Consider the following 19,419-nt stretch of genomic DNA (forward strand, 5'->3'; position numbering starts at 1 on the left):
TGAAGAAAATGACATTTCAAAATCTTTAAATCGTCATATCTCGTTAACCGAGCGTCTAAACAGGTCAAAACTTGCAAAATTCAAAATTCTCTAAAAACAAAACTACATGTCCAAAACTTATAGAAAATACATTTTTGTGCTCTGTGAGTCGATATCCTTCGCATACAATTCAATTGGAGTTGAAAAATTCATTTTTGAAGAAAATGACATTTCAAAATCTTTAAATCGTCATATCTCGTTAACCGAGCGTCTAAACAGGTCAAAACTTGCAAAACTCAAAATTCTCTAAAAACAAAACTACAACTCCAAAACTTATAGAAAATACATTTTTGTGCTCTGTGAGTCGATATCCTTCGCATACAATTCAATTGGAGTTGAAAAATTCATTTTTGAAGAAAATGACATTTCAAAATCTGTAAATCGTCATATCTCGTTAACCGAGCGTCTAAACAGGTCAAAACTTGCAAAATTCAAAATTCTCTAAATACAAAACTACATGTCCAAAACTTATAGAAAATACATTTTTGTGCTCTGTGAGTCGATATCCTTCGCATACAATTCAATTGGAGTTGAAAAATTCATGTTTGAAGAAAATGACATTTCAAAATCTTTAAATCGTCATATCTCGTTAACCGAGCGTCTAAACAGGTCAAAACTTGCAAAATTCAAAATTCTCTAAAAACAAAACTACAACTCCAAAACTTATAGAAAATACATTTTTGTGCTCTGTGAGTCGATATCCTTCGCATACAATTCAATTGGAGTTGAAAAATTCATTTTTGAAGAAAATGACATTTCAAAATCTTTAAATCGTCATATCTCGTTAACCGAGCGTCTAAACAGGTCAAAACTTGCAAAATTCAAAATTCTCTAAAAACAAAACTACAACTCCAAAACTTATAGAAAATACATTTTTGTGCTCTGTGAGTCGATATCCTTCGCATACAATTCAATTGCAGTTGAAAAATTCATTTTTGAAGAAAATGACATTTCAAAATCTTTAAATCGTCATATCTCGTTAACCGAGCGTCTAAACAGGTCAAAACTTGCAAAATTCAAAATTCTCTAAAAACAAAACTACATGTCCAAAACTTATAGAAAATACATTTTTGTGCTCTCTGTGAGTCGATATCCTTCGCATACAATTCAATTGGAGTTGAAAAATTCATTTTTGAAGAAAATGACATTTCAAAATCTTTAAATCGTCATATCTCGTTAACCGAGCGTCTAAACAGGTCAAAACTTGCAAAATTCAAATTTCTCTAAAAACAAAACTACATGTCCAAAACTTATAGAAAATACATTTTTGTGCTCTCTGTGAGTCGATATCCTTCGCATACAATTCAATTGGAGTTGAAAAATTCATTTTTGAAGAAAATGACATTTCAAAATCTTTAAATCGTCATATCTCGTTAACCGAGCGTCTAAACAGGTCAAAACTTGCAAAATTCAAAATTCTCTAAAAACAAAACTACATGTCCAAAACTTATAGAAAATACATTTTTGTGCTCTCTGTGAGTCGATATCCTTCGCATACAATTCAATTGGAGTTGAAAAATTCATTTTTGAAGAAAATGACATTTCAAAATCTTTAAATCGTCATATCTCGTTAACCGAGCGTCTAAACAGGTCAAAACTTGCAAAATTCAAATTTCTCTAAAAACAAAACTACATGTCCAAAACTTATAGAAAATACATTTTTGTGCTCTCTGTGAGTCGATATCCTTCGCATACAATTCAATTGGAGTTGAAAAATTCATTTTTGAAGAAAATGACATTTCAAAATCTTTAAATCGTCATATCTCGTTAACCGAGCGTCTAAACAGGTCAAAACTTGCAAAATTCAAAATTCTCTAAAAACAAAACTACATGTCCAAAACTTATAGAAAATACATTTTTGTGCTCTGTGAGTCGATATCCTTCGCATACAATTCAATTGGAGTTGAAAAATTCATGTTTGAAGAAAATGACATTTCAAAATCTTTAAATCGTCATATCTCGTTAACCGAGCGTCTAAACAGGTCAAAACTTGCAAAATTCAAATTTCTCTAAAAACAACACTACATGTCCAAAACTTATAGAAAATACATTTTTGTGCTCTCTGTGAGTCGATATCCTTCGCATACAATTCAATTGGAGTTGAAAAATTCATTTTTGAAGAAAATGACATTTCAAAATCTTTAAATCGTCATATCTCGTTAACCGAGCGTCTAAACAGGTCAAAACTTGCAAAATTCAAAATTCTCTAAAAACAAAACTACATGTCCAAAACTTATAGAAAATACATTTTTGTGCTCTGTGAGTCGATATCCTTCGCATACAATTCAATTGGAGTTGAAAAATTCATTTTTGAAGAATATGACATTTCAAAATCTTTAAATCGTCATATCTCGTTAACCGAGCGTCTAAACAGGTCAAAACTTGCAAAATTCAAAATTCTCTAAAAACAAAACTACATGTCCAAAACTTATAGAAAATAAATTTTTGTGCTCTGTGAGTCGATATCCTTCGCATACAATTCAACTGGAGTTGAAAAATTCTTGTTTGAAGAAAATGACATTTCAAAATCTTTAAATCGTCATATCTCGTTAACCGAGCGTCTAAACAGGTCAAAACTTGCAAAATTCAAAATTCTCTAAAAACAAAACTACAACTCCAAAACTTATAGAAAATACATTTTTGTGCTCTGTGAGTCGATATCCTTCGCATACAATTCAATTGGAGTTGAAAAATTCATGTTTGAAGAAAATGACATTTCAAAATCTTTAAATCGTCATATCTCGTTAACCGAGCGTCTAAACAGGTCAAAACTTGCAAAATTCAAAATTCTCTAAAAACAAAACTACAACTCCAAAACTTATAGAAAATACATTTTTGTGCTCTGTGAGTCGATATCCTTCGCATACAATTCAATTGGAGTTGAAAAATTCATGTTTGAAGAAAATGACATTTCAAAATCTTTAAATCGTCATATCTCGTTAACCGAGCGTCTAAACAGGTCAAAACTTGCAAAATTCAAAATTCTCTAAAAACAAAACTACATGTCCAAAACTTATAGAAAATACATTTTTGTGCTCTGTGAGTCGATATCCTTCGCATACAATTCAATTGGAGTTGAAAAATTCATTTTTGAAGAAAATGACATTTCAAAATCTTTAAATCGTCATATCTCGTTAACCGAGCGTCTAAACAGGTCAAAACTTGCAAAACTCAAAATTCTCTAAAAACAAAACTACAACTCCAAAACTTATAGAAAATACATTTTTGTGCTCTGTGAGTCGATATCCTTCGCATACAATTCAATTGGAGTTGAAAAATTCATTTTTGAAGAAAATGACATTTCAAAATCTTTAAATCGTCATATCTCGTTAACCGAGCGTCTAAACAGGTCAAAACTTGCAAAACTCAAAATTCTCTAAAAACAAAACTACAACTCCAAAACTTATAGAAAATACATTTTTGTGCTCTGTGAGTCGATATCCTTCGCATACAATTCAATTGGAGTTGAAAAATTCATTTTTGAAGAAAATGACATTTCAAAATCTTTAAATCGTCATATCTCGTTAACCGAGCGTCTAAACAGGTCAAAACTTGCAAAATTCAAAATTCTCTAAATACAAAACTACATGTCCAAAACTTATAGAAAATACATTTTTGTGCTCTGTGAGTCGATATCCTTCGCATACAATTCAATTGGAGTTGAAAAATTCATGTTTGAAGAAAATGACATTTCAAAATCTTTAAATCGTCATATCTCGTTAACCGAGCGTCTAAACAGGTCAAAACTTGCAAAATTCAAAATTCTCTAAAAACAAAACTACAACTCCAAAACTTATAGAAAATACATTTTTGTGCTCTGTGAGTCGATATCCTTCGCATACAATTCAATTGGAGTTGAAAAATTCATTTTTGAAGAAAATGACATTTCAAAATCTTTAAATCGTCATATCTCGTTAACCGAGCGTCTAAACAGGTCAAAACTTGCAAAATTCAAAATTCTCTAAAAACAAAACTACAACTCCAAAACTTATAGAAAATACATTTTTGTGCTCTGTGAGTCGATATCCTTCGCATACAATTCAATTGCAGTTGAAAAATTCATTTTTGAAGAAAATGACATTTCAAAATCTTTAAATCGTCATATCTCGTTAACCGAGCGTCTAAACAGGTCAAAACTTGCAAAATTCAAAATTCTCTAAAAACAAAACTACATGTCCAAAACTTATAGAAAATACATTTTTGTGCTCTCTGTGAGTAGATATCCTTCGCATACAATTCAATTGGAGTTGAAAAATTCATTTTTGAAGAAAATGACATTTCAAAATCTTTAAATCGTCATATCTCGTTAACCGAGCGTCTAAACAGGTCAAAACTTGCAAAATTCAAATTTCTCTAAAAACAAAACTACATGTCCAAAACTTATAGAAAATACATTTTTGTGCTCTCTGTGAGTCGATATCCTTCGCATACAATTCAATTGGAGTTGAAAAATTCATTTTTGAAGAAAATGACATTTCAAAATCTTTAAATCGTCATATCTCGTTAACCGAGCGTCTAAACAGGTCAAAACTTGCAAAATTCAAAATTCTCTAAAAACAAAACTACATGTCCAAAACTTATAGAAAATACATTTTTGTGCTCTCTGTGAGTCGATATCCTTCGCATACAATTCAATTGGAGTTGAAAAATTCATTTTTGAAGAAAATGACATTTCAAAATCTTTAAATCGTCATATCTCGTTAACCGAGCGTCTAAACAGGTCAAAACTTGCAAAATTCAAATTTCTCTAAAAACAAAACTACATGTCCAAAACTTATAGAAAATACATTTTTGTGCTCTCTGTGAGTCGATATCCTTCGCATACAATTCAATTGGAGTTGAAAAATTCATTTTTGAAGAAAATGACATTTCAAAATCTTTAAATCGTCATATCTCGTTAACCGAGCGTCTAAACAGGTCAAAACTTGCAAAATTCAAAATTCTCTAAAAACAAAACTACATGTCCAAAACTTATAGAAAATACATTTTTGTGCTCTGTGAGTCGATATCCTTCGCATACAATTCAATTGGAGTTGAAAAATTCATGTTTGAAGAAAATGACATTTCAAAATCTTTAAATCGTCATATCTCGTTAACCGAGCGTCTAAACAGGTCAAAACTTGCAAAATTCAAATTTCTCTAAAAACAAAACTACATGTCCAAAACTTATAGAAAATACATTTTTGTGCTCTCTGTGAGTCGATATCCTTCGCATACAATTCAATTGGAGTTGAAAAATTCATTTTTGAAGAAAATGACATTTCAAAATCTTTAAATCGTCATATCTCGTTAACCGAGCGTCTAAACAGGTCAAAACTTGCAAAATTCAAAATTCTCTAAAAACAAAACTACATGTCCAAAACTTATAGAAAATACATTTTTGTGCTCTGTGAGTCGATATCCTTCGCATACAATTCAATTGGAGTTGAAAAATTCATTTTTGAAGAATATGACATTTCAAAATCTTTAAATCGTCATATCTCGTTAACCGAGCGTCTAAACAGGTCAAAACTTGCAAAATTCAAAATTCTCTAAAAACAAAACTACATGTCCAAAACTTATAGAAAATAAATTTTTGTGCTCTGTGAGTCGATATCCTTCGCATACAATTCAACTGGAGTTGAAAAATTCTTGTTTGAAGAAAATGACATTTCAAAATCTTTAAATCGTCATATCTCGTTAACCGAGCGTCTAAACAGGTCAAAACTTGCAAAATTCAAAATTCTCTAAAAACAAAACTACAACTCCAAAACTTATAGAAAATACATTTTTGTGCTCTGTGAGTCGATATCCTTCGCATACAATTCAATTGGAGTTGAAAAATTCATGTTTGAAGAAAATGACATTTCAAAATCTTTAAATCGTCATATCTCGTTAACCGAGCGTCTAAACAGGTCAAAACTTGCAAAATTCAAAATTCTCTAAAAACAAAACTACAACTCCAAAACTTATAGAAAATACATTTTTGTGCTCTGTGAGTCGATATCCTTCGCATACAATTCAATTGGAGTTGAAAAATTCATGTTTGAAGAAAATGACATTTCAAAATCTTTAAATCGTCATATCTCGTTAACCGAGCGTCTAAACAGGTCAAAACTTGCAAAATTCAAAATTCTCTAAAAACAAAACTACAACTCCAAAACTTATAGAAAATACATTTTTGTGCTCTGTGAGTCGATATCCTTCGCATACAATTCAATTGGAGTTGAAAAATTCATTTTTGAAGAAAATGACATTTCAAAATCTTTAAATCGTCATATCTCGTTAACCGAGCGTCTAAACAGGTCAAAACTTGCAAAACTCAAAATTCTCTAAAAACAAAACTACAACTCCAAAACTTATAGAAAATACATTTTTGTGCTCTGTGAGTCGATATCCTTCGCATACAATTCAATTGGAGTTGAAAAATTCATTTTTGAAGAAAATGACATTTCAAAATCTTTAAATCGTCATATCTCGTTAACCGAGCGTCTAAACAGGTCAAAACTTGCAAAACTCAAAATTCTCTAAAAACAAAACTACAACTCCAAAACTTATAGAAAATACATTTTTGTGCTCTGTGAGTCGATATCCTTCGCATACAATTTAATTGGAGTTGAAAAATTCATGTTTGAAGAAAATGACATTTCAAAATCTTTAAATCGTCATATCTCGTTAACCGAGCGTCTAAACAGGTCAAAACTTGCAAAATTCAAATTTCTCTAAAAACAAAACTACATGTCCAAAACTTATAGAAAATACATTTTTGTGCTCTGTGAGTCGATATCCTTCGCATACAATTCAATTGGAGTTGAAAAATTCATTTTTGAAGAAAATGACATTTCAAAATCTTTAAATCGTCATATCTCGTTAACCGAGCGTCTAAACAGGTCAAAACTTGCAAAATTCAAAATTCTCTAAAAACAAAACTACAACTCCAAAACTTATAGAAAATACATTTTTGTGCTCTGTGAGTCGATATCCTTCGCATACAATTCAATTGGAGTTGAAAAATTCATGTTTGAAGAAAATGACATTTCAAAATCTTTAAATCGTCATATCTCGTTAATCGAGCGTCTAAACAGGTCAAAACTTGCAAAATTCAAAATTCTCTAAAAACAAAACTACATGTCCAAAACTTATAGAAAATACATTTTTGTGCTCTGTGAGTCGATATCCTTCGCATACAATTCAATTGGAGTTGAAAAATTCATGTTTGAAGAAAATGACATTTCAAAATCTTTAAATCGTCATATCTCGTTAACCGAGCGTCTAAACAGGTCAAAACTTGCAAAATTCAAAATTCTCTAAAAACAAAACTACATGTCCAAAACTTATAGAAAATACATTTTTGTGCTCTCTGTGAGTCGATATCCTTCGCATACAATTCAATTGGAGTTGAAAAATTCATTTTTGAAGAAAATGACATTTCAAAATCTTTAAATCGTCATATCTCGTTAACCGAGCGTCTAAACAGGTCAAAACTTGCAAAATTCAAAATTCTCTAAAAACAAAACTACATGTCCAAAACTTATAGAAAATACATTTTTGTGCTCTGTGAGTCGATATCCTTCGCATACAATTCAATTGCAGTTGAAAAATTCATGTTTGAAGAAAATGACATTTCAAAATCTTTAAATCGTCATATCTCGTTAACCGAGCGTCTAAACAGGTCAAAACTTGCAAAATTCAAATTTCTCTAAAAACAAAACTACATGTCCAAAACTTATAGAAAATACATTTTTGTGCTCTCTGTGAGTCGATATCCTTCGCATACAATTCAATTGGAGTTGAAAAATTCATGTTTGAAGAAAATGACATTTCAAAATCTTTAAATCGTCATATCTCGTTAACCGAGCGTCTAAACAGGTCAAAACTTGCAAAATTCAAATTTCTCTAAAAACAAAACTACATGTCCAAAACTTATAGAAAATACATTTTTGTGCTCTGTGAGTCGATATCCTTCGCATACAATTCAATTGGAGTTGAAAAATTCATTTTTGAAGAAAATGACATTTCAAAATCTTTAAATCGTCATATCTCGTTAACCGAGCGTCTAAACAGGTCAAAACTTGCAAAATTCAAAATTCTCTAAAAACAAAACTACAACTCCAAAACTTATAGAAAATACATTTTTGTGCTCTGTGAGTCGATATCCTTCGCATACAATTCAATTGGAGTTGAAAAATTCATGTTTAAAGAAAATGACATTTCAAAATCTTTAAATCGTCATATCTCGTTAACCGAGCGTCTAAACAGGTCAAAACTTGCAAAATTCAAAATTCTCTAAAAACAAAACTACATGTCCAAAACTTATAGAAAATACATTTTTGTGCTCTGTGAGTCGATATCCTTCGCATACAATTCAATTGGAGTTGAAAAATTCATTTTTGAAGAAAATGACATTTCAAAATCTTTAAATCGTCATATCTCGTTAACCGAGCGTCTAAACAGGTCAAAACTTGCAAAACTCAAAATTCTCTAAAAACAAAACTACAACTCCAAAACTTATAGAAAATACATTTTTGTGCTCTGTGAGTCGATATCCTTCGCATACAATTCAATTGGAGTTGAAAAATTCATTTTTGAAGAAAATGACATTTCAAAATCTTTAAATCGTCATATCTCGTTAACCGAGCGTCTAAACAGGTCAAAACTTGCAAAATTCAAAATTCTCTAAAAACAAAACTACATGTCCAAAACTTATAGAAAATACATTTTTGTGCTCTGTGAGTCGATATCCTTCGCATACAATTCAATTGCAGTTGAAAAATTCATGTTTGAAGAAAATGACATTTCAAAATCTTTAAATCGTCATATCTCGTTAACCGAGCGTCTAAACAGGTCAAAACTTGCAAAATTCAAAATTCTCTAAAAACAAAACTACAACTCCAAAACTTATAGAAAATACATTTTTGTGCTCTGTGAGTCGATATCCTTCGCATACAATTCAATTGGAGTTGAAAAATTCATTTTTGAAGAAAATGACATTTCAAAATCTTTAAATCGTCATATCTCGTTAACCGAGCGTCTAAACAGGTCAAAACTTGCAAAATTCAAAATTCTCTAAAAACAAAACTACAACTCCAAAACTTATAGAAAATACATTTTTGTGCTCTGTGAGTCGATATCCTTCGCATACAATTCAATTGGAGTTGAAAAATTCATTTTTGAAGAAAATGACATTTCAAAATCTTTAAATCGTCATATCTCGTTAACCGAGCGTCTAAACAGGTCAAAACTTGCAAAATTCAAAATTCTCTAAAAACAAAACTATACAAGTCCAAAACTTATAGAAAATACATTTTTGTGCTCTGTGAGTCGATATCCTTCGCATACAATTCAATTGGAGTTGAAAAATTCATTTTTGAAGAAAATGACATTTCAAAATCTTTAAATCGTCATATCTCGTTAACCGAGCGTCTAAACAGGTCAAAACTTGCAAAATTCTCTAAAAACAAAACTACAAGTCCAAAACTTATAGAAAATACATTTTTGTGCTCTGTGAGTCGATATCCTTCGCATACAATTCAATTGGAGTTGAAAAATTCATTTTTGAAGAAAATGACATTTCAAAATCTTTAAATCGTCATATCTCGTTAACCGAGCGTCTAAACAGGTCAAAACTTGCAAAATTCAAAATTCTCTAAAAACAAAACTACAAGTCCAAAACTTATAGAAAATACATTTTTGTGCTCTGTGAGTCGATATCCTTCGCATACAATTCAATTGGAGTTGAAAAATTCATTTTTGAAGAAAATGACATTTCAAAATCTTTAAATCGTCATATCTCGTTAACCGAGCGTCTAAACAGGTCAAAACTTGCAAAATTCAAAATTCTCTAAAAACAAAACTACAAGTCCAAAACTTATAGAAAATACATTTTTGTGCTCTGTGAGTCGATATCCTTCGCATACAATTCAATTGGAGTTGAAAAATTCATTTTTGAAGAAAATGACATTTCAAAATCTTTAAATCGTCATATCTCGTTAACCGAGCGTCTAAACAAATCAAAACTTGCAAAATTCAAAATTCTCTAAAAACAAAACTACAAGTCCAAAACTTATAGAAAATACATTTTTGTGCTCTGTGAGTCGATATCCTTCGCATACAATTCAATTGGAGTTGAAAAATTCATGTTTGAAGAAAATGACATGTCAAAATCTTTAAATCGTCATATCTCGTTAACCGAGCGTCTAAACAGGTCAAAACTTGCAAAATTCAAAATTCTCTAAAAACAAAACTACATGTCCAAAACTTATAGAAAATACATTTTTGTGCTCTGTGAGTCGATATCCTTCGCATACAATTCAATTGGAGTTGAAAAATTCATGTTTGAAGAAAATGACATGTCAAAATCTTTAAATCGTCATATCTCGTTAACCGAGCGTCTAAACAGGTCAAAACTTGCAAAATTCAAAATTCTCTAAAAACAAAACTACAAGTCCAAAACTTATAGAAAATACATTTTTGTGCTCTGTGAGTCGATATCCTTCGCATACAATTCAATTGGAGTTGAAAAATTCATTTTTGAAGAAAATGACATTTCAAAATCTTTAAATCGTCATATCTCGTTAACCGAGCGTCTAAACAAATCAAAACTTGCAAAATTCAAAATTCTCTAAAAACAAAACTACAAGTCCAAAACTTATAGAAAATACATTTTTGTGCTCTGTGAGTCGATATCCTTCGCATACAATTCAATTGGAGTTGAAAAATTCATGTTTGAAGAAAATGACATGTCAAAATCTTTAAATCGTCATATCTCGTTAACCGAGCGTCTAAACAGGTCAAAACTTGCAAAATTCAAAATTCTCTAAAAACAAAACTACAAGTCCAAAACTTATAGAAAATACATTTTTGTGCTCTGTGAGTCGATATCCTTCGCATACAATTCAATTGGAGTTGAAAAATTCATTTTTGAAGAAAATGACATTTCAAAATCTTTAAATCGTCATATCTCGTTAACCGAGCGTCTAAACAGGTCAAAACTTGCAAAATTCTCTAAAAACAAAACTACAAGTCCAAAACTTATAGAAAATACATTTTTGTGCTCTGTGAGTCGATATCCTTCGCATACAATTCAATTGGAGTTGAAAAATTCATTTTTGAAGAAAATGACATTTCAAAATCTTTAAATCGTCATATCTCGTTAACCGAGCGTCTAAACAGGTCAAAACTTGCAAAATTCAAAATTCTCTAAAAACAAAACTACAAGTCCAAAACTTATAGAAAATACATTTTTGTGCTCTGTGAGTCGATATCCTTCGCATACAATTCAATTGGAGTTGAAAAATTCATGTTTGAAGAAAATGACATTTCAAAATCTTTAAATCGTCATATCTCGTTAACCGAGCGTCTAAACAGGTCAAAACTTGCAAAATTCAAAATTCTCTAAAAACAAAACTACAAGTCCAAAACTTATAGAAAATACATTTTTGTGCTCTGTGAGTCGATATCCTTCGCATACAATTCAATTGGAGTTGAAAAATTCATTTTTGAAGAAAATGACATTTCAAAATCTTTAAATCGTCATATCTCGTTAACCGAGCGTCTAAACAGGTCAAAACTTGCAAAATTCAAAATTCTCTAAAAACAAAACTACAAGTCCAAAACTTATAGAAAATACATTTTTGTGCTCTGTGAGTCGATATCCTTCGCATACAATTCAATTGGAGTTGAAAAATTCATTTTTGAAGAAAATGACATTTCAAAATCTTTAAATCGTCATATCTCGTTAACCGAGCGTCTAAACAAATCAAAACTTGCAAAATTCAAAATTCTCTAAAAACAAAACTACAAGTCCAAAACTTATAGAAAATACATTTTTGTGCTCTGTGAGTCGATATCCTTCGCATACAATTCAATTGGAGTTGAAAAATTCATGTTTGAAGAAAATGACATGTCAAAATCTTTAAATCGTCATATCTCGTTAACCGAGCGTCTAAACAGGTCAAAACTTGCAAAAGTCAAAATTCTCTAAAAACAAAACTACATGTCCAAAACTTATAGAAAATACATTTTTGTGCTCTGTGAGTCGATATCCTTCGCATACAATTCAATTGGAGTTGAAAAATTCATTTTTGAAAAAAATGACATTTCAAAATCTTTAAATCGTCATATCTCGTTAACCGAGCGTCTAAACAAGTAAAAACTTGCAAAATTCAAAATTCTCTAAAAACAAAACTACATGAGCAAAACTTATAGAAAATACATTTTTGTGCTCTGTGAGTCGATATCCTTCGCATACAATTCAATTGGAGTTGAAAAATTCATTTTTGAAGAAAATGACATTTCAAAATCTTTAAATCGTCATATCTCGTTAACCGAGTGTCTAAACAGGTCAAAACTTGCAAAATTCAAAATTCTCTAAAAACAAAACTACATGTCCAAAACTTATAGAAAATACATTTTTGTGCTCTGTGAGTCGATATCCTTCGCATACAATTCAATTGGAGTTGAAAAATTCATGTTTGAAGAAAATGTCATTTCAAAATCTTTAAATCGTCATATCTCGTTAACCGAGCGTCTAAACAGGTCAAAACTTGCAAAATTCAAAATTCTCTAAAAACAAAACTACATGTCCAAAACTTATAGAAAATACATTTTTGTGCTCTGTGAGTCGATATCCTTCGCATACAATTCAATTGGAGTTGAAAAATTCATTTTTGAAGAAAATGACATTTCAAAATCTTTAAATCGTCATATCTCGTTAACCGAGTGTCTAAACAGGTCAAAACTTGCAAAATTCAAAATTCTCTAAAAACAAAACTACAAGTCCAAAACTTATAGAAAATACATTTTTGTGCTCTGTGAGTCGATATCCTTCGCATACAATTCAATTGGAGTTGAAAAATTCATTTTTGAAGAAAATGACATTTCAAAATCTTTAAATCGTCATATCTCGTTAACCGAGCGTCTAAACAGGTCAAAACTTGCAAAATTCAAAATTCTCTAAAAACAAAACTACAACTCCAAAACTTATAGAAAATACATTTTTGTGCTCTGTGAGTCGATATCCTTCGCATACAATTCAATTGGAGTTGAAAAATTCATGTTTGAAGAAAATGACATTTCAAAATCTTTAAATCGTCATATCTCGTTAACCGAGCGTCTAAACAGGTCAAAACTTTCAAAATTCAAAATTCTCTAAAAACAAAACTACAACTCCAAAACTTATAGAAAATACATTTTTGTGCTCTGTGAGTCGATATCCTTCGCATACAATTCAATTGGAGTTGAAAAATTCATGTTTGAAGAAAATGACATTTCAAAATCTTTAAATCGTCATATCTCGTTAACCGAGCGTCTAAACAGGTCAAAACTTGCAAAATTCAAAATTCTCTAAAAACAAAACTACAACTCCAAAACTTATAGAAAATACATTTTTGTGCTCTGTGAGTCGATATCCTTCGCATACAATTCAATTGGAGTTGAAAAATTCATGTTTGAAGAAAATGACATTTCAAAATCTTTAAATCGTCATATCTCGTTAACCGAGCGTCTAAACAGGTCAAAACTTGCAAAATTCAAATTCTCTAAAAACAAAACTACAACTCCAAAACTTATAGAAAATACATTTTTGTGCTCTGTGAGTCGATATCCTTCGCATACAATTCAATTGGAGTTGAAAAATTCATGTTTGAAGAAAATGACATTTCAAAATCTTTAAATCGTCATATCTCGTTAACCGAGCCTCTAAACAGGTCAAAACTTGCAAAATTCTCTAAAAACAAAACTACATGTCCAAAACTTATAGAAAATACATTTTTGTGCTCTGTGAGTCGATATCCTTCGCATACAATTCAATTGGAGTTGAAAAATTCATTTTTGAAGAAAATGACATTTCAAAATCTTTAAATCGTCATATCTCGTTAACCGAGCGTCTAAACAGGTCAAAACTTGCAAAATTCAAAATTCTCTAAAAACAAAACTACAACTCCAAAACTTATAGAAAATACATTTTTGTGCTCTGTGAGTCGATATCCTTCGCATACAATTCAATTGGAGTTGAAAAATTCATTTTTGAAGAAAATGACACTTCAAAATCTTTAAATCGTCATATCTCGAACCAAGCGTCTAAACAGGTCAAAACTTGCTAAATTCAAAATTCTCTAAAAACAAAACTACAAGTCCAAAACTGTGAGTCGATATCCTTCGCATACAATTCAATTGGAGTTGAAAAATTCATGTTTGAAGAAAATGACATTTCAAAATCTTTAAATCGTCATATCTCGTTAACCGAGGGTCTAAACAGGTCAAAACTTGCAAAATTCAAAATTCTCTAAAAACAAAACTACAACTCCAAAACTTATAGAAAATACATTTTTGTGCTCTGTGAGTCGATATCCTTCGCATACAATTCAATTGGAGTTGAAAAATTCATTTTTGAAGAAAATGACATTTCAAAATCTTTAAATCGTCATATCTCGTTAACCGAGCGTCTAAACAGGTCAAAACTTGCAAAATTCAAAATTCTCTAAAAACAAAACTACAACTCCAAAACTTATAGAAAATACATTTTTGTGCTCTGTGAGTCGATATCCTTCGCATACAATTCAATTGGAGTTGAAAAATTCATGTTTGAAGAAAATGACATTTCAAAATCTTTAAATCGTCATATCTCGTTAACCGAGCGTCTAAACAGGTCAAAACTTGCAAAATTCAAAATTCTCTAAAAACAAAACTACAACTCCAAAACTTATAGAAAATACATTTTTGTGCTCTGTGAGTCGATATCCTTCGCATACAATTCAATTGGAGTTGAAAAATTCATGTTTGAAGAAAATGACATTTCAAAATCTTTAAATCGTCATATCTCGTTAACCGAGCGTCTAAACAGGTCAAAACTTGCAAAATTCAAAATTCTCTAAAAACAAAACTACATGTCCAAAACTTATAGAAAATACATTTTTGTGTTCTGTGAGTCGATATCCTTCGCATACAATTCAATTGGAGTTGAAAAATTCATTTTTGAAGAAAATGACATTTCAAAATCTTTAAATCGTCATATCTCGTTAACCGAGTGTCTAAACAGGTCAAAACTTGCAAAATTCAAAATTCTCTAAAAACAAAACTACAAGTCCAAAACTTATAGAAAATACATTTTTGTGCTCTGTGAGTCGATATCCTTCGCATACAATTCAATTGGAGTTGAAAAATTCATTTTTGAAGAAAATGACATTTCAAAATCTTTAAATCGTCATATCTCGTTAACCGAGCGTCTAAACAGGTCAAAACTTGCAAAATTCAAAATTCTCTAAAAACAAAACTACAACTCCAAAACTTATAGAAAATACATTTTTGTGCTCTGTGAGTCGACATCCTTCGCATACAATTCAATTGGAGTTGAAAAATTCATTTTTGAAGAAAATGACATTTCAAAATCTTTAAATCGTCATATCTCGTTAACCGAGCGTCTAAACAGGTCAAAACTTGCAAAATTCAAAATTCTCTAATAACAAAACTACATGTCCAAAACCTTTAGAAAATACATTTTTGTGCTCTGTGAGTCGATATCCTTCGCATACAATTCAATTGGAGTTGAAAAATTCATTTTTGAAGAAAATGACATTTCAAAATCTTTAAATCGTCATATCTCGTTAACCGAGCGTCTAAACAGGTCAAAACTTGCAAAATTCAAAATTCTCTAAAAACAAAACTACATGTCCAAAACTTATAGAAAATACATTTTTGTGCTCTGTGAGTCGATATCCTTCGCATACAATTCAATTGGAGTTGAAAAATTCATTTTTGAAGAAAATGACATTTCAAAATCTTTAAATCGTCATATCTCGTTAACCGAGCGTCTAAACAGGTCAAAACTTGCAAAATTCAAAATTCTCTAAAAACAAAACTACATGTCCAAAACTTATAGAAAATACATTTTTGTGCTCTGTGAGTCGATATCCTTCGCATACAATTCAATTGGAGTTGAAAAATTCATTTTTTGAAGAAAATGACATTTCAAAATCTTTAAATCGTCATATCTCGTTAACCGAGCGTCTAAACAGGTCAAAACTTGCAAAATTCAAAATTCTCTAAAAAAAAAACTACAAGTCCAAAACTTATAGAAAATACATTTTTGTGCTCTGTGAGTCGATATCCTTCGCATACAATTCAATTGGAGTTGAAAAATTCATTTTTGAAGAAAATGACATTTCAAAATCTTTAAATCGTCATATCTCGTTAACCGAGCGTCTAAACAGGTCAAAACTTGCAAAATTCAAAATTCTCTAAAAAAAAAACTACAAGTCCAAAACTTATAGAAAATACATTTTTGTGCTCTGTGAGTCGATATCCTTCGCATACAATTCAATTGGAGTTGAAAAATTCATGTTTGAAGAAAATGACATTTCAAAATCTTTAAATCGTCATATCTCGTTAACCGAGCGTCTAAACAGGTCAAAACTTGCAAAATTCAAAATTCTCTAAAAACAAAACTACATGTCCAAAACTTATAGAAAATACATTTTTGTGCTCTGTGAGTCGATATCCTTCGCATACAATTCAATTGGAGTTGAAAAATTCATGTTTGAAGAAAATGACATTTCAAAATCTTTAAATCGTCATATCTCGTTAACCGAGCGTCTAAACAGGTCAAAACTTGCAAAATTCAAAATTCTCTAAAAACAAAACTACATGTCCAAAACTTATAGAAAATACATTTTTGTGCTCTGTGAGTCGATATTCTTCGCATACAATTCAATTGGAGTTGAAAAATTCATGTTTGAAGAAAATGACATTTCAAAATCTTTAAATCGTCATATCTCGTTAACCGAGCGTCTAAACAGGTCAAAACTTGCAAAATTCAAAATTCTCTAATAACAAAACTACATGTCCAAAACTTATAGAAAATACATTTTTGTGCTCTGTGAGTCGATATCCTTCGCATACAATTCAATTGGAGTTGAAAAATTCATGTTTGAAGAAAATGACATTTCAAAATCTTTAAATCGTCATATCTCGTTAACCGAGCGTCTAAACAGGTCAAAACTTGCAAAATTCAAAATTCTCTAAAAACAAAACTACAACTCCAAAACTTATAGAAAATACATTTTTGTGCTCTGTGAGTCGATATCCTTCGCATACAATTCAATTGGAGTTGAAAAATTCATTTTTGAAGAAAATGACATTTCAAAATCTTTAAATCGTCATATCTCGTTAACCGAGCGTCTAAACAGGTCAAAACTTGCAAAATTCAAAATTCTCTAAAAACAAAACTACAACTCCAAAACTTATAGAAAATACATTTTTGTGCTCTGTGAGTCGATATCCTTCGCATACAATTCAATTGGAGTTGAAAAATTCATGTTTGAAGAAAATGACATTTCAAAATCTTTAAATCGTCATATCTCGTTAACCGAGCGTCTAAACAGGTCAAAACTTGCAAAATTCAAAATTCTCTAAAAACAAAACTACAACTCCAAAACTTATAGAAAATACATTTTTGTGCTCTGTGAGTCGATATCCTTCGCATACAATTCAATTGGAGTTGAAAAATTCATTTTTGAAGAAAATGACATTTCAAAATCTTTAAATCGTCATATCTCGTTAACCGAGCGTCTAAACAGGTCAAAACTTGCAAAATTCAAAATTCTCTAAAAACAAAACTACAACTCCAAAACTTATAGAAAATACATTTTTGTGCTCTGTGAGTCGATATCCTTCGCATACAATTCAATTGGAGTTGAAAAATTCATTTTTGAAGAAAATGACATTTCAAAATCTTTAAATCGTCATATCTCGTTAACCGAGTGTCTAAACAGGTCAAAACTTGCAAAATTCAAAATTCTCTAAAAACAAAACTACAAGTCCAAAACTTATAGAAAATACATTTTTGTGCTCTGTGAGTCGATATCCTTCGCATACAATTCAATTGGAGTTGAAAAATTCATTTTTGAAGAAAATGACATTTCAAAATCTTTAAATCGTCATATCTCGTTAACCGAGCGTCTAAACAGGTCAAAACTTGCAAAATTCAAAATTCTCTAAAAACAAAACTACATGTCCAAAACTTATAGAAAATACATTTTTGTGCTCTGTGAGTCGATATTCTTCGCATACAATTCAATTGGAGTTGAAAAATTCATGTTTGAAGAAAATGACATTTCAAAATCTTTAAATCGTCATATCTCGTTAACCGAGCGTCTAAACAGGTCAAAACTTGCAAAATTCAAAATTCTCTAATAACAAAACTACATGTCCAAAACTTATAGAAAATACATTTTTGTGCTCTGTGAGTCGATATCCTTCGCATACAATTCAATTGGAGTTGAAAAATTCATGTTTGAAGAAAATGACATTTCAAAATCTTTAAATCGTCATATCTCGTTAACCGAGCGTCTAAACAGGTCAAAACTTGCAAAATTCAAAATTCTCTAAAAACAAAACTACAACTCCAAAACTTATAGAAAATACATTTTTGTGCTCTGTGAGTCGATATCCTTCGCATACAATTCAATTGGAGTTGAAAAATTCATTTTTGAAGAAAATGACATTTCAAAATCTTTAAATCGTCATATCTCGTTAACCGAGCGTCTAAACAGGTCAAAACTTGCAAAATTCAAAATTCTCTAAAAACAAAACTACAACTCCAAAACTTATAGAAAATACATTTTTGTGCTCTGTGAGTCGATATCCTTCGCATACAATTCAATTGGAGTTGAAAAATTCATGTTTGAAGAAAATGACATTTCAAAATCTTTAAATCGTCATATCTCGTTAACCGAGCGTCTAAACAGGTCAAAACTTGCAAAATTCAAAATTCTCTAAAAACAAAACTACAACTCCAAAACTTATAGAAAATACATTTTTGTGCTCTGTGAGTCGATATCCTTCGCATACAATTCAATTGGAGTTGAAAAATTCATTTTTGAAGAAAATGACATTTCAAAATCTTTAAATCGTCATATCTCGTTAACCGAGCGTCTAAACAGGTCAAAACTTGCAAAATTCAAAATTCTCTAAAAACAAAACTACAACTCCAAAACTTATAGAAAATACATTTTTGTGCTCTGTGAGTCGATATCCTTCGCATACAATTCAATTGGAGTTGAAAAATTCATTTTTGAAGAAAATGACATTTCAAAATCTTTAAATCGTCATATCTCGTTAACCGAGTGTCTAAACAGGTCAAAACTTGCAAAATTCAAAATTCTCTAAAAACAAAACTACAAGTCCAAAACTTATAGAAAATACATTTTTGTGCTCTGTGAGTCGATATCCTTCGCATACAATTCAATTGGAGTTGAAAAATTCATTTTTGAAGAAAATGACATTTCAAAATCTTTAAATCGTCATATCTCGTTAACCGAGCGTCTAAACAGGTCAAAACTTGCAAAATTCAAAATTCTCTAATAACAAAACTACATGTCCAAAACTTATAGAAAATACATTTTT

This window comes from Episyrphus balteatus, chromosome 2 (genome assembly GCF_945859705.1).
Source record: "Episyrphus balteatus chromosome 2, idEpiBalt1.1, whole genome shotgun sequence".
NCBI lineage: Eukaryota > Metazoa > Arthropoda > Insecta > Diptera > Syrphidae > Episyrphus > Episyrphus balteatus.